The 19,314-nt window shown below is 37.3% G+C and overlaps 1 protein-coding gene across 2 annotated transcripts in view; it reads left to right on the forward strand.

Moving 5' to 3' along the window:
• SLC44A5 (solute carrier family 44 member 5) overlaps positions 1-19,314 on the forward strand; it is a 521,995-nt gene that overhangs the window by 74,772 nt on the left and 427,909 nt on the right. The gene's annotated exons all lie outside the window — the stretch shown is intronic.

Raw genomic sequence — 19,314 nt, forward strand, 5'->3', positions numbered from 1 at the left:
ACTGAACTAATTTATACTCCTATCAACAGTATATAATAATTTCCTTTTCTCTGTAGCCTCACCAGCATCTCTTATTTTTTGACATTTTAATAGTAGCCATTCTGACTGGTATGAGATGGTATCTCATTGTGGTTTTGATTTGCATTTCTCTCATCATTAGTGATGTTGAGCATTTTTTAATGTATCTGTTGGCTGCTCATATAACCTCTTTTCAGAAATGTCTGTTCATGTCTTTTCCCCATTTTTAAATGGGGTCATTTATTTTTTGCTTGTTGAATTGTTTTAGTTCTTTATAGATTCCGGATATTAGAATGCATAGTTCTAGGATGCATACTTTGTAGGATGTATAGTTTGCTAATATTTTATCCCATTCTACAGGTTTTCTGTTTACTCTATTAGTTTCTTTGGCTGTGCAGAATGTCTTTTAATTAGGCCCTGCTTTTCAACTTTTGTTTTTGTTGCAATTGCTTCTGAGAACTTAGTTATATATTCTTTCCCCAGGCTGATGTTCAGAATAGTGTTTCCTAGGTTTTCTTCTAGGATTTTTATAGTTCGAGAACTTACATTTAAATATTTAATCCATCTTGAGTTAATTTTTGCATATGGTGAAATGTAAGAGTCCAGTTTCCTTCTTCTGCATATGATTAGGCAGTTAACCTAGCACCGTTTATTGAATAGAGAGTTGTTTCCCTATTGCTTATTTTTGTTGACTTTGTTTAAAATCAGGTGACTATTGGGATGTGGCTTTATTGCTGGCCCTCCATTCTGTTCGATTGGTTTATGTGTCTGTTTTTGTACCAGTAACATGCTCTTTTGGTTATTGTAGCCTGATAGTATAGTTTGAAGATAGGTAGTATGGTGCTTCTGATTTTGTTCTTTTTGCTTAGGATTGCTTTGGCTATTTGAGTTCTTTTTTTTGTTGTTCCATATGAATTTTATAATAGTTCTTTCTAGATCTGTGAAAAATGATGTTGGTAGCTTGATCAAAATAGCATTAAATCTGTAGATTGCTTTGGGCAGTATGGCCATTTTAATGATGTTGATTCTTCCAATCTATAAACATATGTTTTTCTATTTGTCTGTGATCTTCTTTGATTTATTTTAATAGTGTTTTGTAGTTATCTTTGTAGAAATATTTCACCTCCTTGGTTATCTGTATTCCTAAATATTTTATTTTATTTTATTTTATTTTTTTGTGGCTATTATAAATGAGATTGCATTCTTGATTTGGCTCTCAACTTGAATGTTATTGAATCCTACTGATTTTTGTACATTGATTTTGTATCCTGAAACTTTACTGAAGTCTTTTATTAGGTCCAGGAGCCTTTTGGTTTAGTCTTTAGGGTTTTCTAGGTGTAGAATTTTATCATTAGTGAAGAAATATAATTTGACTTTTTCTTTTCCTACTTAGATACCTTTTATTTCTTTTTCTTGCCTTATTGCTCTGGCAAAGTATTCTAGTACAATGTTGAATAGGAGTAATGTGAGTGGGCATCCTTGTCTTGTTCCAGTTCTCCTCTCAAGGGGAATGCTCCCAGTTTTTGCCTGTTTATTATGATGTTGGTGGTGGATTTGTCATAGATGGCTCTTATTGAAGTATATTCTTTCAATACCCAGTTTGTTGAGGGTTTTTATCATGAAGGGATGTTGGATTTTATCAAAAGCCTTTTCTGTGTCTATTGAAATAATCCGATTTTTTTGTTTTTGTTTTTGATTCCTTTTATGTGGTGAATCACGTGTATTGATTTGTGTATGTTGAACCAACTTGTGTCCCAGGAATGAACCCGACTTGATCATGGTGAATTAAGTTTTTGATATGCCACTGGATTCAGTTTGCTGGTATTTTGTCAAGGGTTTTTGCATCTATGTTCATCAGGGATATTGGTCAGTAGTTTTCTTTTATCATTGGGTCTGTGTCAGACTTTGGTATCAAGGTGATACTGGCTTCATAGAATGAGTTAGGGAAGAGTTGTTCCTCTTCGATTTTTAAGAATAGTTTCAGTAGGATTGGTACCAGCTCTTCTTTGTATGTGTGGTATATTCAGCTGTGAGTCCATCTGGTCTGGGACTATTTTTGGCTGGTAAGTTTTTTATTACTGATTTAATTTTGGAACTTGATATTGGTTTGTTCAGTGTTTCAATTCCTCCCTAATTCTATCCTGGGAGATATTGTATGTCTAGGAATTTATCTAGGAATTTCCTCTAGATTTTCTAGTTTGTGTGCATATAAGTGTTCATAATGGTTTCTGAGGCAGATCCTTTCTTGAAATGGTGTCTTAGTCTGTTTGGCTGCTATAACAAATTACCACAGTCTGAATGGCTTAAAGAACATGCACTTATTGTTCACAGTTCTGGAGGCTGGAAATCTGAGATCAGAGTGCCAGTATAGTTGGGTTCTGTTAGGGGTCCTGTTCATGTTTCAGGCAGTGACTTATCTTTGTATCCTCACATGATAGAACAAAAGAATGCTGAGGTCCCTTTCATCAGGCCATTAATCCCATTTTTGAAAGCATCAATCTCATGAGCTAATTACCTTCCAAAAGCCCCATCTTCTCACACCATCACATTGAGGGTTAAGATTTCAACATGGATTTTTGAGGGGACACAAGCATTCAATCCATAGTAACTTGTGAGCAGAAGTTGAGAGTAACACTATTATCTAGTTAATAAGTACATGTTAGTCTTTTGGCTTCTAAAGCTTGAGCTGTTTTATGTGCCATTGGGTCACAGTCAGGTATAAACTGGCTATGTATTGAATCATGTATTATTTTGGGAACTAATCTTTGTATAAGCAGGTGAAATCTTGTGTTCTGGATACATCCTAGTAACTTTCAACTCGGGATCTTAAGTAAATATGAGCAGCTGGAGAGTTTGTTTTGAATACATTGAAAGAAAGGCCAAATGACTATATGAAAGTATGTGAAAATATAACATTTTGATGTGGCAAGCACTGAAGGGCCGTATGATAAGTACACAGAAAGAATAGTCCTGGGGTACACATTGAGAGAATACAAACACATCATTGTTAACTGGTTATATCAATCGCTATCTAAATTTAATTGTTCTGATTGTGAAAGGCAAAAATGCTGGGTGGGGTATTACATAAATAAATCTTATTTTTAAAATTTATACACAAACAATAATTATACATATTTATGGGAACCATGTAATATTTTGATACATGAATACAATGTGTAATGATAAAATCAGTGTAATTGGGATATCTATCACCTCAAACATTTATAATTTCTTTGTGTTGGGAACATTCCATATCTTCTCTTCTAGCTATTTAAAAATGTACAGTAAATTATCATTAACTGTAGTCATTCTGTCAAGCGATTGAGCTCTAGAACTTATTCTTTTTATCTAACTGTACTTTTGTACCTATTATCCAACCCCTCTTCATACTCCAGCCCCCTCTCCACTATCCTTCTCAGCCTTTGGTAACCACCATTCTATTCACTGCCTCTGTGAGATCAATGTTTTTAGTTCCCAAATATAAGTAAGAACACACAATATTTGTCTTTCAGTGCCTATCTTATTTCACTTAACATAATGTCCCCCACTTCAATTCATGTTGCTGCAAATGACAGGATTTCATTCTTTTTTATGACTGAATGAGATTGATTCCTTTGTGTATATATACTATATTTTCTTTACCAGTTTATCCATTCCATAACTTAGGTTGATTCCATATCATGGCTATTTGAATAGTGCTGCTATAAATATGAGGGTGCAGATGTCTCTTCAATATATTGATTTCCTTTTTTTTTTTTTAGATACATACCCAGCAGTGAGACTGCTGGATTATATGTTTGTTCTATTTTTGTTTCTTTGAGGAACATCCATACTGCTTTCCATAGTGGCTATACTAATTTACATTTCTACCAACCATGTACGAGCATTCCTCTTCCTCTGTAACCTCGCCAGCATCTGTTATTTTTCTGTCCTTTGAATAAAAGCCATTTTAACTGGGATGAGATGATATCTCATCGTGATTTTGATTTGCATTTCCCTGACTATTAGTCATGTTTAGCATTTTAAAATATACCTGTTGAATATTTGTATGTCTCCTTTTGATAAATGACTATTCAAATATTTTGTTATTTTTTTAATTGGATTTTGTTTTTGGTTATTGATTTGAGTTCCTTATATAGTCTTTTATTAATTCCTTGTCAGATGGATAGCTAGCAAACATTTTCTCCCATTCTGTAGGTTGTCTGTTCACTGTGCTGATTTTTTTCTTTGCTGTACAGAAGCTTTTCAGGTGGATGTGATCCCATTTGTCAATTTTTGCTTTTGTTGCCTGTGCTTTTGAAGTCTTACGCCAAAAAACTTTGCCTGGACCAATGTGCTAAAGCATTTCCCTGTTTTTTTTGTTTTTGTTTTTGTTTTTGTTTTCAGTAGTTTCATAGTTTTAGGTCATACATTTAATTCTTTAATCCATTTTGATTTAATTTTTGTATATGATGTGAGAAATAGTGTTCTAATTTCATTCTACATGCAAATATCGAGTTTCCCAGCACCTTTAATTGAAGAGACTGTCATTTTCCCAGTGTATATTTTTGGCACCTTTGCCAAAAATAAGTTAGCTGTAAATGTGTGGATTTATTTCTGGGTTTTCAGTTCTGTTCCAATAGTCTGTGTTTCTGTTTGTATGCAAGTACTGAGCTGTTTTGGTTACTATAGCTTTGTAGTATATTTTGAAGTCAGGTAATGTAGTACCTCCAGTTTTGTTCTTTGTGCTCAGAATTGCTTTGGTTATTCAGGATCTTGTGTGATTCCATACACATTTTAGGATTGTTTTTCTATTTCTATGAAGAATGTAATTGGTACTTTGATAGAGATTACATTAAATCTGCAGATTTCTTTGGGTCTAAAAAGTATGGACATTTGAACAACAATATGGTCATTTTAACAATAATAATTCTTCCAATTCATGAGCATGAACTATTTTTCCATTTTTTTATGTCTTCTTTAATCTCTTTCATCAGTGTTTTATAGTTTTCATTGTAGTATTCCTTTGCTTCTTTGCTTAAATTTATTCCTATGTAATCTGTATTTTGTAGCTGTTGTAAATGGGCTTGCTTTCTTGATTACTTTTTCAGATTATTGGCTGGTGGCATATAGAAATGCTACTGATTTTTGTATGTTGTTTTTATATCCTGCAACTTTACTAAATTTATCAGTTCTACTAGTTTTTTTGCCAACATCTTTAAGTTTTTCTAAATATAAAAATTATGTCATCTGTAAATGAGAACAATTTGACTTCTTCCTTTCTAATTTGGATGCCCTTTATTCTTTTCTCTTGTCTAACTGCTCTAGCTAGGACTTCTACTACTACGTTTAATGAAAGTGGTGAAAGTGAGCATTCTTGTCTTATTCCAGATATTAGAGGAAGGGCTTTCAGTTTTTTCCTGGTCAGTATTATGCTAGTTGTGGGTGTGTCATACATGGTCTTTATTGTTTTGGGATATGTTCCTTCTATATCCAGTTTGTCAAATGTTTTCATCATGCAAAGATATTGAATTTTACATAATACTTTTTTGGAATGTACTGAAATGATCATTTTGTTTTTGTTCTTGATTTTTTTTTTTTTTTTTTTTTTGACAGAATCTTGCTCTGTCACCCAGGCTAGAGTTCAGTAGTACAATCTCAGCTCACTGAAACCTTTGCCTGCTGGGTTCAAGCAATTCTCATGCCTCAGCCTCCTGAGTAGCTGGGATTACAGGCATGCACAACCACGCCTGGCTAATTTTTGTAATATTAGTACAGACAGGGTTTCGCCGTGTTGCCCAGGCTGGTCTCTAACTCCTAGCCTCGAGCAATCTGCCTGCCTTGGCCTCCAAGGTCCTTTGATTCTATTAATCTGATATATCACATTTATTGATTTACATGTGTGGAACCATTCTTGCATCACTTGATCAAATGGGATTCATCCCATGATGCAAGAATGGTTCCACACTTGCAAATTTTTATGTATTATTAAATTTGGTTTGCTAGTATTTTGTTGAGGAGTTTTGTATCTATGTTCATCAGAATTATTGGTCTGTAGTTTTCTTTTTTTATTGGAGACAGGGTCTCACTCTGTCACCAGCCTCAACTTCCCAGGCTCAAGCAATCCTCCCACCTTGGCTTCTGAGTAGCTGGGACTATAGATATGTGCTACCAGGCCCAGTTAATTTTTTTTTTTTGTAGAGATGGGGTCTCGCAGTGTTGCCAAGGCTGGTCTCCAACTCCTGAGCTCAAGCAATTCTGCCTTGGCCTCCCAAAGTGCCTGACCTAGTCCTCCCTCCCTCCCTCCCTCCCTCCCTCCCTACCTTCCTTCCTTCCTTCCTTCCTTCCTTCCTTCCTTCCTTCCTTCCTTCCTTCCTTCCTTCCTTCCCTCCCTCCTCTTTATTTTTCTTTCTTTCTTTCTTTCTTTCTTTCTTTCTTTCTTTCTTTCTTTCTTTCTTTCTTTCTTTCTTTCTTTCTTTCTTTCTCTTTCTCTTCTTTCTTTCTTTCTTTTCTTTCTTTTCTTTCCTTTTTTCTCTCTTTCTTTTTTTAATCTTTGTTTGATTTTGATATGAGAGTAATGCTGGCTTCATAGAATGAGTTTGAAAGTATTTCTTCCTCTTTTTGAGTAGAATCAATATTAGTTTTTTCTTTAGTGTGTGGTAGAATTCAGCAGTGAAGCCTTCAGGTGCTGGACTTTTCTTTGATGGGAAACTCTTTATTACTGTTCTATCTTGTTACATATTATTGGTCTTTTCAGATCTTTTATATCTTCATGATTTAATCTTGGTAGGTTGTCTGTGCCCAGGAATTTGTCCATTTCTTCTAAGTTTTCCAATTTATTGTCATATAGATGTTCATAATAGTTTCTAATGATCCTTTATATGTCTGTGGTATCAGTTGTCATATTTCCTTTTTCATCTCTGATTTTATTTCTTTGGGTCTTGTCTCTTTAGTTTTTGTTAGTCTAAATAAAGGTTTTAAAATTTTATTTATCTTTTCAAAAAACCAGATTTTCCTTTTCTGATCTTTTGTATTGTTTTCGAGTCTCAATTTCATTTATTTCTGCTCTAATCTTTATTATTTATTTTCTTCTACTAATTTTGGGTTTGTTTGTTCTTGCTTTTCTAGTTCTTGGATGTGCATCATTAGGTTGTTTACTTAACAACTTTCCACTTTTTTGATGTAGGTGTTTATTGTTATAAACTTTCCTCTTAAAACTGCTTTTGCTTTATCTCATAGGTTTTGGTATGTTGTGTTTTCATTTTCATTTGTCTCAAGAAATGTTGTAATTGCTTTCTTAATTTCTTCATTGACCCATTGGTCGTCCAGGAGCACATTGTTTACTTTCCATGTATCTATGCAGTTTCTAAAATTCCTTTTGTTATTGATTTCTAGTTTTATTTAATTGTGGTCAGAAAAGATACTTGATATAATTTTTTTTTGAATTTGTTAAGATGTGTTTATAAGGCTGAGTATAGTAGTTCATGCCTATAATTCCAGCTACTTGGTAGACTGAGGTGGGAGGATTGCTTGAGCCAAGGAGTTCAAGACCAGTCCAGGCAACATGGTGAAACCCCATCTCTACAAAAATAAATAGAAACATTATCCAGGTATAGTGGCATGTGCCTGTATTCCCAGCTACCTTTGAGGCTAAGGTGGGAGGATCACTTGAGCCCAGAGGTTAAGGCTGCAGTGAGCTGCGTTGGTCTGGGTGACAGAGCAAGACCCTGTCTCAAAATAACAACAACAACAAAAACAAAAACCATAAGATTTGTTTGTGGCCTAGCATGTGGTAATTTTGGAGAACGTTGCATGTCCAATGAGAAGAATGTGTACTATGCAACAGTTTGCATGAAATGTTCTGTAAATGTCAGTTAAGTTCATTTGATCTAGAGTGTAGCTTAATTCTAATATTTCTTTGTTGACTTTCTGTTTCAATGATCTGTCCATTGCTATTAATAGAGGGATAATAACAGAGGGGTATAATAGAGGGATAGTGAAGTCCTCTACTATTGTTGTATTGCAGTTACCTCTTCCTTTTGATCTATTAATGTTTACTTTATATGTTTCAGTGCTCCAATGTTGGGTGCATATATATTTATACTTTTTATATTTTCTTACTGAATTGACCCCTTAATTATTAGATAGTGGCCTTCTTTGTCTCTCTTTGCAGTTTTTGACTTGAAATCTATTTTATCTGATGTAAATATAGCTATTCTTGCTTTTTAAAAATTTCCATTTTTATGGAATATCCTTTAAACTCATCACTTTGTTTTAATTTTTTTTTAAATTTTTTTTTAGAAAGAGTCTTGCTCAGCCACTCAGGCTGGAGTGCAATAGTGTGAGTGAGCCCAGCTCACTGCAACCTCCAGCTCCTAGGCTCAGGAGATTCTCCCACCTCAGCCTACTTAGTAGCTGGGACTACAGACGTGTGCCACCACACCTGGCTAATTTTTGTATTTCTTGTAGTGATGAGGTTTCACTATGTTACCCAGATTGGTTTCAAACTCCTGAGCTCAAGTGGTCAACTGACCTTCATCTCCAAAAGTGCTGGTATTACAGGTATGAACCACCTCGTCTGGCCCTCATCACTTTCATTCTCTGTGTCTTTATTTGTGAAGTGAGTTTCTTGTAGGTAGCATATAGTTGAGTCTTTTTCTAAAATTTATTAAGTCATTCTATGTCTTTTATTTTTATTTTTTGAGAAAGAGTCTCACTCTTTCACACAGGCTGGAGTGCAGTGACTTGATCTCAGCTCACTGCAACCTACAACTCCTGGGCACAAGCGATCCTCCCACCTCAGCCTACAGAGTACCTGGGACTACAGGTGTGCACCGCCATGCCCAACTAATTTTGTATTTTTAGTAGAGATGGGGTTTCACTATGTTGACCAGACTGGTCTCGAACTCCTGATCTCAGATGATCTGCCTGTCTTGTCCTCCCAAAGTGCTGGGATTACTTGCATGAGCCACCATGCCCAGTCATATATCTTTTAATTGTAGAATTTAGTTCATGGTATTATGGATAGTTAAGGACTTACTACTACCATTTTGTTACTTGTATTTTGGTTGTTTTAGAATTACTCTCCTTTCTTTTTTTCTTACTGTATTCCTTAGTAAATAAGTGATTTTCTCTGGTAGTATGTTTTAATTTCCTGCTTTTTGTTTTTAATGTGTCTATTAAAGGTTTTTGCTTTGTGGTTACCATGGGACTTACAGAAAACATCTTATAGTTATTGCAAATTATTTTAAACTGATGGCAACTTTAATCACAAAGAAAAGAAACAAGCAAAAAAAAAAAAAAAACTATAACACTGTACTTTAACTTCATTCCTCCACTTTTTAACTTTATGTTTTCTTAATTTATGTCTTTATACAGCGTATCTCAACAAATTGTTGTGGTTATTATTTTTGATAGATTTGCTTTTCAGTCTTTATACTAAAAATCTGAGTGCTTTATACACCACAATTACGGTATCGGAGTATTCCGAATTTGTATATGTGCTTACTTTTACCAGTGAATTTTATGCCTTCAGATTATTTCTTGCTACATGTAAGTGTCTATCTCTTTCAGAATAAAGAACTACCTTTACCATTTCTTGTAAGACAGGTCTGGTGATGACGAATTCCCCTAGCTTTTGTTTGTCTGAGAAAGTCTTTATTTTTTCTTTATGTTTAAAGAATAACTTTGCTGGATACAGTATACTCAGTTGGAAGTTTTTCCCTTCAGCACTTCGGAGATGTCATTCCACTCTCCCCTGGCCTATAAAATTTCCACTGAGAAGTCTGTTGCCGGATGTATAGGAACTCCTTTATATGTTATTTGCTTCTTTTCTCTTGCTGCTTTAAGGATTTCCCTTTATCTTTGACCTTTGGGACCTTGATTATTATATGCCTTCGGGTAGTCTTATTTGGGTTGAATCTTCTTTGTATTCTTTGACCTTCTTATACCTGGATATTTATATCTTTCTCTAGGTTGAAAGTTCTCTGTTATTATTTCTTTGAATAAACTTTCTACTATATTTTTTTTCTACCTCTCTTTCCCTTCTGGCCTGGCCTAAAGGGCTGTATGGAGCAGTGGCTCAGAATCAGGGGCTTTGGGATTCTGCCCAATGCTGTGCTTTACTGTGACTGAGCTGGTACCGGGTTGCAAGACAAAATTTCCTATACTCTTCCGTTTTCTTCCCCAGTTGGAAGGAATGTCTCTCCATGCTGCATTGCCCAGAGTTGGGAGTGCTGGCAACACAGGCACTCCCATGGCTGCCAAAGCTGGTGTCATGCTGGGTTGCACCCCTAACACACAGATTCTAAGACCAGTTTAGTATGAGAGCTTGCATGAAGATCACAGTTACTATGGCCTGGATGCAGTTGAAATGTATCTGGGCACCAAGGGCACTTTAGGCAGCTGGTAGTGAAGCCAGTCAGGACCCAGTTTCCTCTTGCTAGACATCAGATTCCCCTCTGCCCCAGGGCTAACCTAAATACTCCCTTCCTGGGCACCTGAAGAATTCTTCCTGGTGCTGCATAACTTTGTTTATTTATTTTTTAACTTTTATTTAGGTCAGGGTACATGTGCAGGGTTATTATACAGGTACATTGTGTATCATGAGGGATTGGTGAACAGATTATTTTGTCACCCAGGTAATAAGCATAGTACCTGAAGCTATGTAACTTTTGTCATTAGTCATTTAAATCCCCAACTTCTGAGTTTATTTGAGCCTCTATAAGGTAACAGAAGCATTAGTTAATTTTGGGGAGCTTAGACTCCAGTTAAGATCTAGTTTAATCTTTTAATCTGGATTAATCTTTATTAGAGGGATATACAGCCAGATGACGAACCCAAATTTGAAAAGATTTGAGGCATTATAATTATTTGAGAAAGGCAAATTAAGGAGCTCAGAGGGCCTTATAGGAAAGAAGGCAGTTGAAAGAAGGGAACAGAAGAGTAAGGTGACCATTTTTAGCAGTCCAGTAATTTCCAGCAATAGAAAGGAAAGAGTATTGCAAATAGAAAGAGAATGAGTATTAATAATAGAATTGTCTTTTATTCTACCCTGATAGGAAAAGTCATTGGGGGAAGCTGCTTATACTGATGTAGTCTTTCTTTTTGCCCATGTATTATGAGGAAGCTCTCTGTAGAAGTCATCTCTTTCTGGAGGTCTTTTAATGGGCTTCAGGGTTAGATTTTCAATAGAACTGCAAGTTTAGTTTATGAGATTCTTTGCTCATTTACAACCAAAAGCATGAATCCACAGGCGTATTCCTTTCATTTTAAAGAGCAGTATTTCTGGTTAAAAGTACCTTAATGATCTTTTTATCATGTTTTTAAAGCTAACTTTCTTTTTTTTTTTTTTTTAACAGAGTCTCGCTCTGTCGCCCAGGTTGGAGTGCAGTGGCGCGATCTTGGCTCACTGCAAGCTCCACCTCCTGGGTTCACGCCATTCTCCTGCCTCAGCCTCCCAAGTAGCTGGGACTACAGGTGTCTGCCACCACGCCCGGCTAAATTTTTTTTGTATTTTTAGTAGAGGCGGGGTTTCACCGTGGTCTCGATCTCCTGACCTTGTGATCCGCCTGCCTCAGCCTCCCAAAGTGCTGGGATTACAGGCGTGAGCCACCATGCCCAGCCAAGGCTAACTTTTGTTGGTATCTTTCTTTTGTACCCAACCTCGAGATTGTGTATCATCCAGGGTTGTGCTTGATCGTGTGCTTAGAATGTGCAACATGCATCCATTGAGCATATAATTGTGCCTATGGTATTGATTTTTGACAGCATCTGACAATTTAGAATGTATTTTCTTCTGAAACAATGAACAATTTTAGTTTAAAATAATGTTAGTTTATTTTATCTTTCTAGAGCTTTAAGGATTATATAGACAAATAAGTTTCTGTTTTAAAGTGAGAACGTTCTATCATTCCTTAAGTATTTCACCTGTAAAGTGAATTCCTTTGTTACTAGAAGGCATTGAATGTATTCCTCATGTGGGGCAAGTAAAACCTATAAATATTTTTATTGTAACAATTAAGGGCTTAATCATTTGGCAAAATAAAATATAATTTAACCAGAAAATTATTGGTGAAACATCTCGATTTTCAATTTAGGCACCTGATTGCTATCCTTTTCTAAATGGTTAGCTAGTCCTTGAGTTAGTCAGAGCTTTATCCTACCTTTATAGTCGTATTTTGGGTTACAGTTACAAATAAGGCAAGGCTTTGTTACTAGTTGAAACTGCCAGGTAAGAACATCTTCACCAATATTTTTGTAACATTTATTCCAATCTGTCCTGCCATTGTGGGTGCTTTCATGTGACATGAGAGCAAAAGTTCTGACAATTGACTTAGGCACCATCAAGTTACCTTCTTTGAAATGCTAAAGTCCAGCTTGCTATGCATGAGACAGGTCTGAAATAACCAATATCTTTTTCTCTTCTGTAGAGATAGAATAATTGTTATATTTGAATTAGTTCTTCTGAATTCTTTATATCAGACGTGAGCAACTATCTTTTAGATGCTTATAGTGGTTAAATCAGTGTGGGCTGTTGATTTTGCAGAGTAATTGCTTAGATTATCTGCTTCGCTTAAGAAATTATATGTGTGTTTCAGTCTTAATGACAGAGATTCCCTTCAGATGTTGGATTGCCTCTTATGAGTCATTATTTTCTTTTTCTTTTTTAGTTTGAGTCTCACTCTGTCGCCCAGGCTGGAGTGCTGCGGGGCGATCTTGGCTCACTACAACCTCTGCCTCCTGGGTTCAAGTGATTCTCCTGCCTCAGCCTCCCGAGTAGCTGGAATTACAGGCATGTGCCACCACACCCAGCTAATTTTTGTATTTTTAGTAGTGATGAGGTTTCACCATGTTGGCCAGGCTGGTCTCAAACTCCTGACCTCTGGTGATCCACCCACCTCAGCCTCCCAAAGTGCTGGGATTACAGGCATGAGTCAGTGTGCTCGGCCTGTTTTTCATTTTTGAATGAGTTTCTGAGTTTGTTTCAATGTCCTTTTATAATCATAAAAAACTTGAAGGCATGTTTATTTGCATAGATATTAACTATTAAACCTTTAACAAGCTGTCATGGTTTGAGCTATTAGCTTAGTCATCTAAGTAGAATGAGCTATGATATGAAGAGGAAGTTTCAATCATAGAATGGTCAGATGGCATAGCATATCCAGTATAACATATACTTTTATAAATTTTAAGTAATGAGCCATAAACAAAAGTTTCATACCAGAATTGTTTGGGGGAATATAAAGAGAGTCAGGATATTGCATGCTTAGATTTTTGAATAACTGTTAGCATAGAATTTACTTTTGTCAGGAAGGAAAAATAAGATTGTGGAATTTTTTGTTGTTGTTTTTGAGAGACAGAGTCTCACTGTGTCTGCCAGGTTGGAGTGTAGTGGTGTGATCATAGCTCACTGCAACTTCATACTTCTGGGCACAAGCCATCCTTCTGCCTCAGCCTCCTGAGTAGCCACGATTATAGGTGTGTACCAACATGCTTGGCTAATTTGTAAAATTTTGTAGAGATGGGGTCTTGCTATGCTGCCCAGGCTGGCCTTGAACTCCTGGTCTCAAACAATCTGCCCACCTTGGCCTCTCAAAGTGTTGGGATTTTCACAGTTGTGAACCACTGTATCTGGCTGGTAGCTGGATTTAGATTGGAACAGAATTTGATAGTTATGATGTCAGCAGCAGCAAATCCGCACAAGTCTGCAGCAACCTCAAATGTTGCCATCTCAGAAGAAAAAATTTAACTGGGAGCATAAGGCAGAGAGAGAGACTGAGGCAAGTTTTAGAGCAGAAGTGAAAGTTTATGTAAAGTACATTTGGAAGAGGGCCAACCAGGCAACTTGAGAGATTCAAGTGCAGTATAACCTTTGACTTAGGGTTTTACATGTTGGTGTACATCCAGGGTCTTCCGTTCCTTATCTGCTGGCTCTTCCCTTGGGGTGGGCTGTTTACATGTGCAGTGGCCTGCCAGCACTTGGGAGGGGTCGCACGCACAGTATGTTTACTGAAGTTGTGCACATGCTCATTTGAGGCATTTTTCTCTTACCAGTTGAATGTTCTAGAGGAAGGTTATCTACCAGTTAAACTCCACCATTTTGCCTCTTAATGTGCATGCTTGAGCCTCCTTGCCCAACTCCTGAGCTCTCAATGGGAATAACCAGTTTCAGGTTTTTCTATCTATTGGGAGTCTGCTTTCCCTGGGGCTGGCTGTGACCAATTATTATTTTAGAGAGATAGTTAACAACTGCCTGACCAAAATCTGATGGTTGCCTGATGTTCCAGGTGTGTGTGTGTAGGGGGCCTCTCCTTCCCTGCTCAGGTCTGCCTATCTACTGTAACAAGGAGGGAAGAAGACAATCAAATAATTTTATAATCAGTAATGTGGCTGGCCAAGAAGAGTTGAGTATTGTTTTGGAGTAAAAAGTCTTCTACCACACAATGAACTCGTGAGTGAGAAGTAGACCTAGAACAATGTCTGTAGAGACTTCGACTAAATTAGCTGCCTCTGCTATAGTATATAAACAAGGCAGATAATTCTTAGCTGCAGGGTCAAGAGAAATACTAAGAGAAGCGACGTGCTTGTTATGAGTTCCTCGTCTTTGAATGAGTACCCCTAAAGTACAACCATGCTTTTAGGTACAGGATTTAGCATGGTTAGGAATACTCAAAGTGAGGGCTTATATGTTTAAGAATGGTGAATGACTTCTTGACATTTGGCTCCCAAGGAAAAGATTCTAGGTCATTCAATTTATTTACTTAGAGCAGTTAAGCCAATTAAATTAAGGTAAATATCAAACATTGATTTATTTCAGCATTCTGTTTTATAAGGTGATGGAACAAATTTTTGTTTTATCAGTGGTCATCTGGGAAGCATCAAAGTCAGTTTGGGTATAAAGGACATCTGAGCAGTTTTATTATTTTGAATGTGTGGCCTGAATTTGGTAAAAGAAATATCTAGGCTGGGTGAAGTGCCTCACACCTGTAATCCCAACGCTTCAGGAGGCTGAAGTGAGAGGACTGCTTGAGCCCAGGAGTTTGAGACCAGTCTCAACAAAAAATAAAAACATTAGTTGGGTGTGGTGGCACATGCCTATGTTCCCAATTACTTGGGAGGCTGAGATGGGAGGCTTGTTTGAGCCCAGGAGATCAAGGCTACAGTGAACTGTGATTGTGTCACTACACCCCAGCCTGAAGATTTGTCTGAGGAGCTATCATTATAATAAGATTTATATATAGGGCATATATGCCTAAAGGCAAGAAATAATTAAACTTGGTTCAGAGCAGAAATTCTAAATTTTTTTATCATGGACCCTGTGGCAGATTGATGAAGTCTATACCATTTCTAACAAAAATGTGTTTTAATGCTTAGATAAATGCATAGAATTTCAAAGTAAACGAATTATATTGAAATATCCTTCTGGAATTTGACAATTGTTTTATGTGTCATCTTGTGGTATTCTGTGCCTTCCTGAAATAATGGTTTTCAGTTCTGATATTTACTTTTGCACAAAGTTACTATAAAATTTGTAGTATTAAGAATAATGACTCATGAACACCATTTGTACAACACATTGCATGTGCATGTTTTTGCTTGATAATACAAATGATGTTTTAAAAAAGGAGAAACTGGGAGGCTGGGAGGAGGGGTGAGGGAGGAGAAATCACCTATGGGTACAATGTACACTAATAGGTGATGGTAAAACTAATAGCTCAGACTTCACCACTATCCAATATATCCATGTAACAAAGCTGTACTCATACCCCCTAAGGTATAAAAATAAAAAAGAGAGAGAGAGAGAATACACAAGGCAATATAAAAGAAAGAATCTCTGCTGCTGAGCTAACATACAGGGGCAGATTGTTATTATAAATCAGGCTTAAACAAGTAAGAGATATTACCCAGTATCAAGACTTATTAAATACTTTCAAGGCTACAGGCAATCCAGAGGTTCAGAAGAAGCAGAGAGATTCTGAGGCATTGACAGCAGGTCACTAGGTCCTTCCTTTTCACTACAGGCATACAGCTCTGCTCCAGAATAGGTGAGATTCCTAAGTGAGGTTTGTGGGGTTTCTCAGGGATAGTGTTTTAATCATGAAGCATTCTATTTTATATCTTAGAGAGTTACATAGCTTATGAGACATTCTTCAAGAAGACATAGATCCTGATCCTATTTACTGAAGACCTTAGCCATGACCATTCTGCTAAAGATTTTTCAGAGATAAATTATCTTTCTTCTAGTGAATATTGTTAGTCTATTTACCTGGAAATACAGTTGACGAAGAGCTTAGATCAGGTCTCCTGATTTTTAAATTTTTCCCAAGGATTCCCATTCCCTTTCCATTTCTTGAAGGAAGTGAATGGAAGGCAGACCAACCCTTTTAACCTTTCTCCTAGCTATTCACAGAACTTCAACACCGTACATGGCTTGTATCACTGTCCAACCTGTTATCTATATTTATTTTAAGTAGTTAAATAAAAATAACACTTCAGGAGTGACCTCAACTGTTAAATGTATTTAAACTTGTCTGGTCTATTCAAGTAGCCTGTACACCTATTTGTGTTTCAAAATGTCATGTTGCCTTAGGGATTAAGATAAGATTTCTCATTTGAACTGCCCAGATTTGCAAAATACTAATGGAGAATGAAAATTATGCTTCTCCCTTTGTGTCATTAATCAACAAGCAATGATAAATAAGGATTTCTGGGTCATCATTGTAAAAACATGCAACATTACCATTTTGCTGCTGAACAAGTACTAGGCACAGAGTTAATTACCCAATAGTTTCTCAGCTACATCACAAGAGCATCTATTGACAAAAAGACTGCAATCACATTTGATATAACTCGGGATCTAAAAACTATTGTAATTTCAAAATAACATAAATCTAAAATATATTACAATCTCTGCAACAGCTATATTATAAAATATCCATAATTCCCATTTGAGACAAAATCATAGGCAATACTAATATTACAGTGGTATTAATTTATTTGCTCGCCCATGCTCATAATCCAAGGATATGTTAAATTTTAGTCAGGATGTCAAAAAATATGTATATTTTTTTCCCATCAAAATTCAGGATTCCCCGAACTGCACCTTCAGATTTCTTAGAATCCCTGGTTTAGAGTGACAGGGATTGGGAGACACTATCCCAAAATATGGCACCTTGGCATTTGGAAAAAACATCAGAAGTATGAAGGCCACTCACACCTCTCCCTTCTTTCCTAAAGCAGGCCATACAATCTAGGAAGGTTACTCTCTGACCTTACCTTCTTTCTCCCCTGAAGACCATCATGTGCCAAGTGTCCTGCCCTATACCTGAAGGGAAGGAACATTATACAGAAACACTGAGAAGAGTCTGAGTAAACAACCTTGCTAAGTTATTTCCAGTTTATTATCATTAGATTATATTCTTTGTGTTTTAATCATACTGCGTGACTGTTATATTCATTCATTCTCATGCTGCTATAAAGAACTGTCCAAGACTGGGTAATTTATAAGGGAAAAAGTTTTAATTGACTCACAGTTCTGCATGACTGTGGAAGGGGAAACAAAACACGTCCTTCTTCACATGGTAGCAGAAAAAAGAAGTGCCAAGCAAAGTGGGAAAAAGCCCCTTAGAAAACCATCAGATCTCATGACAACTCATTCACTATTTAAAGAACAGAATGGGACTGTTCCCATGTTCTAATTACTTCCCATGAGATCCCTTTCCCAACAAGTGGGAATTATAATTCAGATTACAATTCAAGATGAGATTTGGGTGGGGAAACAGAGCCAGACCATATCATTCCACCCCTGGCTCATCCCAAATCTTGTCTTTCTCACATTTCCAAACACAATCATGCCTTCCAAAAAGTTACTCAAAGACTTAACTCATTTTAACATGAACCCAAAAGTCCAAGTCCAAAGTCTCACCTGAGACAAGGCAAGTCTCTTCCACTTAGGAGCCTGTAAAATCAAAAGCAAGTTAGTTACTTCCAAGATAGAACGGGGGTATGGGCATTGGGTAAATGCTCCCATTTTAAAAGGGAGAAATTGGCCAAAGCAAAGGGGCTATAGGCCTCACACAAGTCTGAAATCCAGTGGAATAGTCAAATCTTAAAGCTCCAAAATCATCTCCTTTGACTCCATGTCTAAAATTCAGGTCATACTGATGCAAGAGGTGGGCTCCCATGGCCTTGAGCAGCTCTGCCCCTGTGGCTTTGCATGGTACAGCCCCCCTCTTGGCTGCTTTCATGGGCTGGCATTGAGTATCCGTGGCTTTTCCAGGTGCATGGTGCAAGCTGTCAGTGGATCTACCATTTTGGGGTCTGGAGGGTGGTGGCCTTCTTCTCAGAGCTCCACTAGCCAGTGCCCCCATGGGAACTCTGTGTTGGGGCTGTGACCCCATATTTCCCTTCTGCAGTGCTGTAGCAGAGATTTTCCATGAGGGCTCTGCCCTGCAGCAGACTTCTGCCTGGACTTCCAGGCATTTCCATACATGCTGTGAAATTTAGGTGGAGGTTCCCAAACCTCAATTCTTGACTTCTTTGTACCTGCAGGCCCAACACCACATTGTAAGTGGCCAAGGCTTGGGGCTTGAACCTTCTGAAGCAATGGCCTGAGCTATACATTGGCCCCTTTTAGCCATGGCTGAGACACAGGGCCCCAAGTCCCAAGCCTGCACAAAGCAATAAAACCCTGAGCCTGGCCCATGAAACCATCTTTTCTTCCTAGGCCTCCAGGTCTGTGATGGCAGGGGCTACTGTGAAGACCTCTGACATGCCCTGGAGACATTTTCCCCATTGTCTGGGGGATTAACATTTGGCTCTTCATTACTTATGCAAATTTCTGCATCTGGCTTGAATTTCTCATCAGAAAATGGGGTTTTCTTTTCTTTTGCATTGTCAAGCTGCAAATTTTCCAAGTTTTTATGCTCTGTCACCTCTTGAACACTTTGCCACTTAGAAATTTCTGCCAGCTACCCTAAATGATCTCTCTCAAGTTCAAAGTTCCACAGATCTCTAGGGCATGAGCAAAATGCAGCCAGTCTCTTTGCTAAAACATAGCAAGAATAGCCTTTACTCCTTCTTCACCTGGTGGCAGGAAGGAGAAGTGCCAAGCAAAAAGGGAAAAACCCCATTATAAAACCATCGTATCTCATGAGAACTCTCACTATCATGAGAAGAACATGGGGGGACCACCCCCTTGTTCTAATTACCTCCTATGATGTCCCTCCTGCAACATGTGGGGATTACAATTTGGATTACAATTCAAGATGAGATTTGGGCAGGGACACAGAGCCAGGCCATATCAACTGTCCATAG

This window comes from Macaca mulatta, chromosome 1, assembly GCF_049350105.2.
Source record: "Macaca mulatta isolate MMU2019108-1 chromosome 1, T2T-MMU8v2.0, whole genome shotgun sequence".
Taxonomy (NCBI): domain Eukaryota; kingdom Metazoa; phylum Chordata; class Mammalia; order Primates; family Cercopithecidae; genus Macaca; species Macaca mulatta.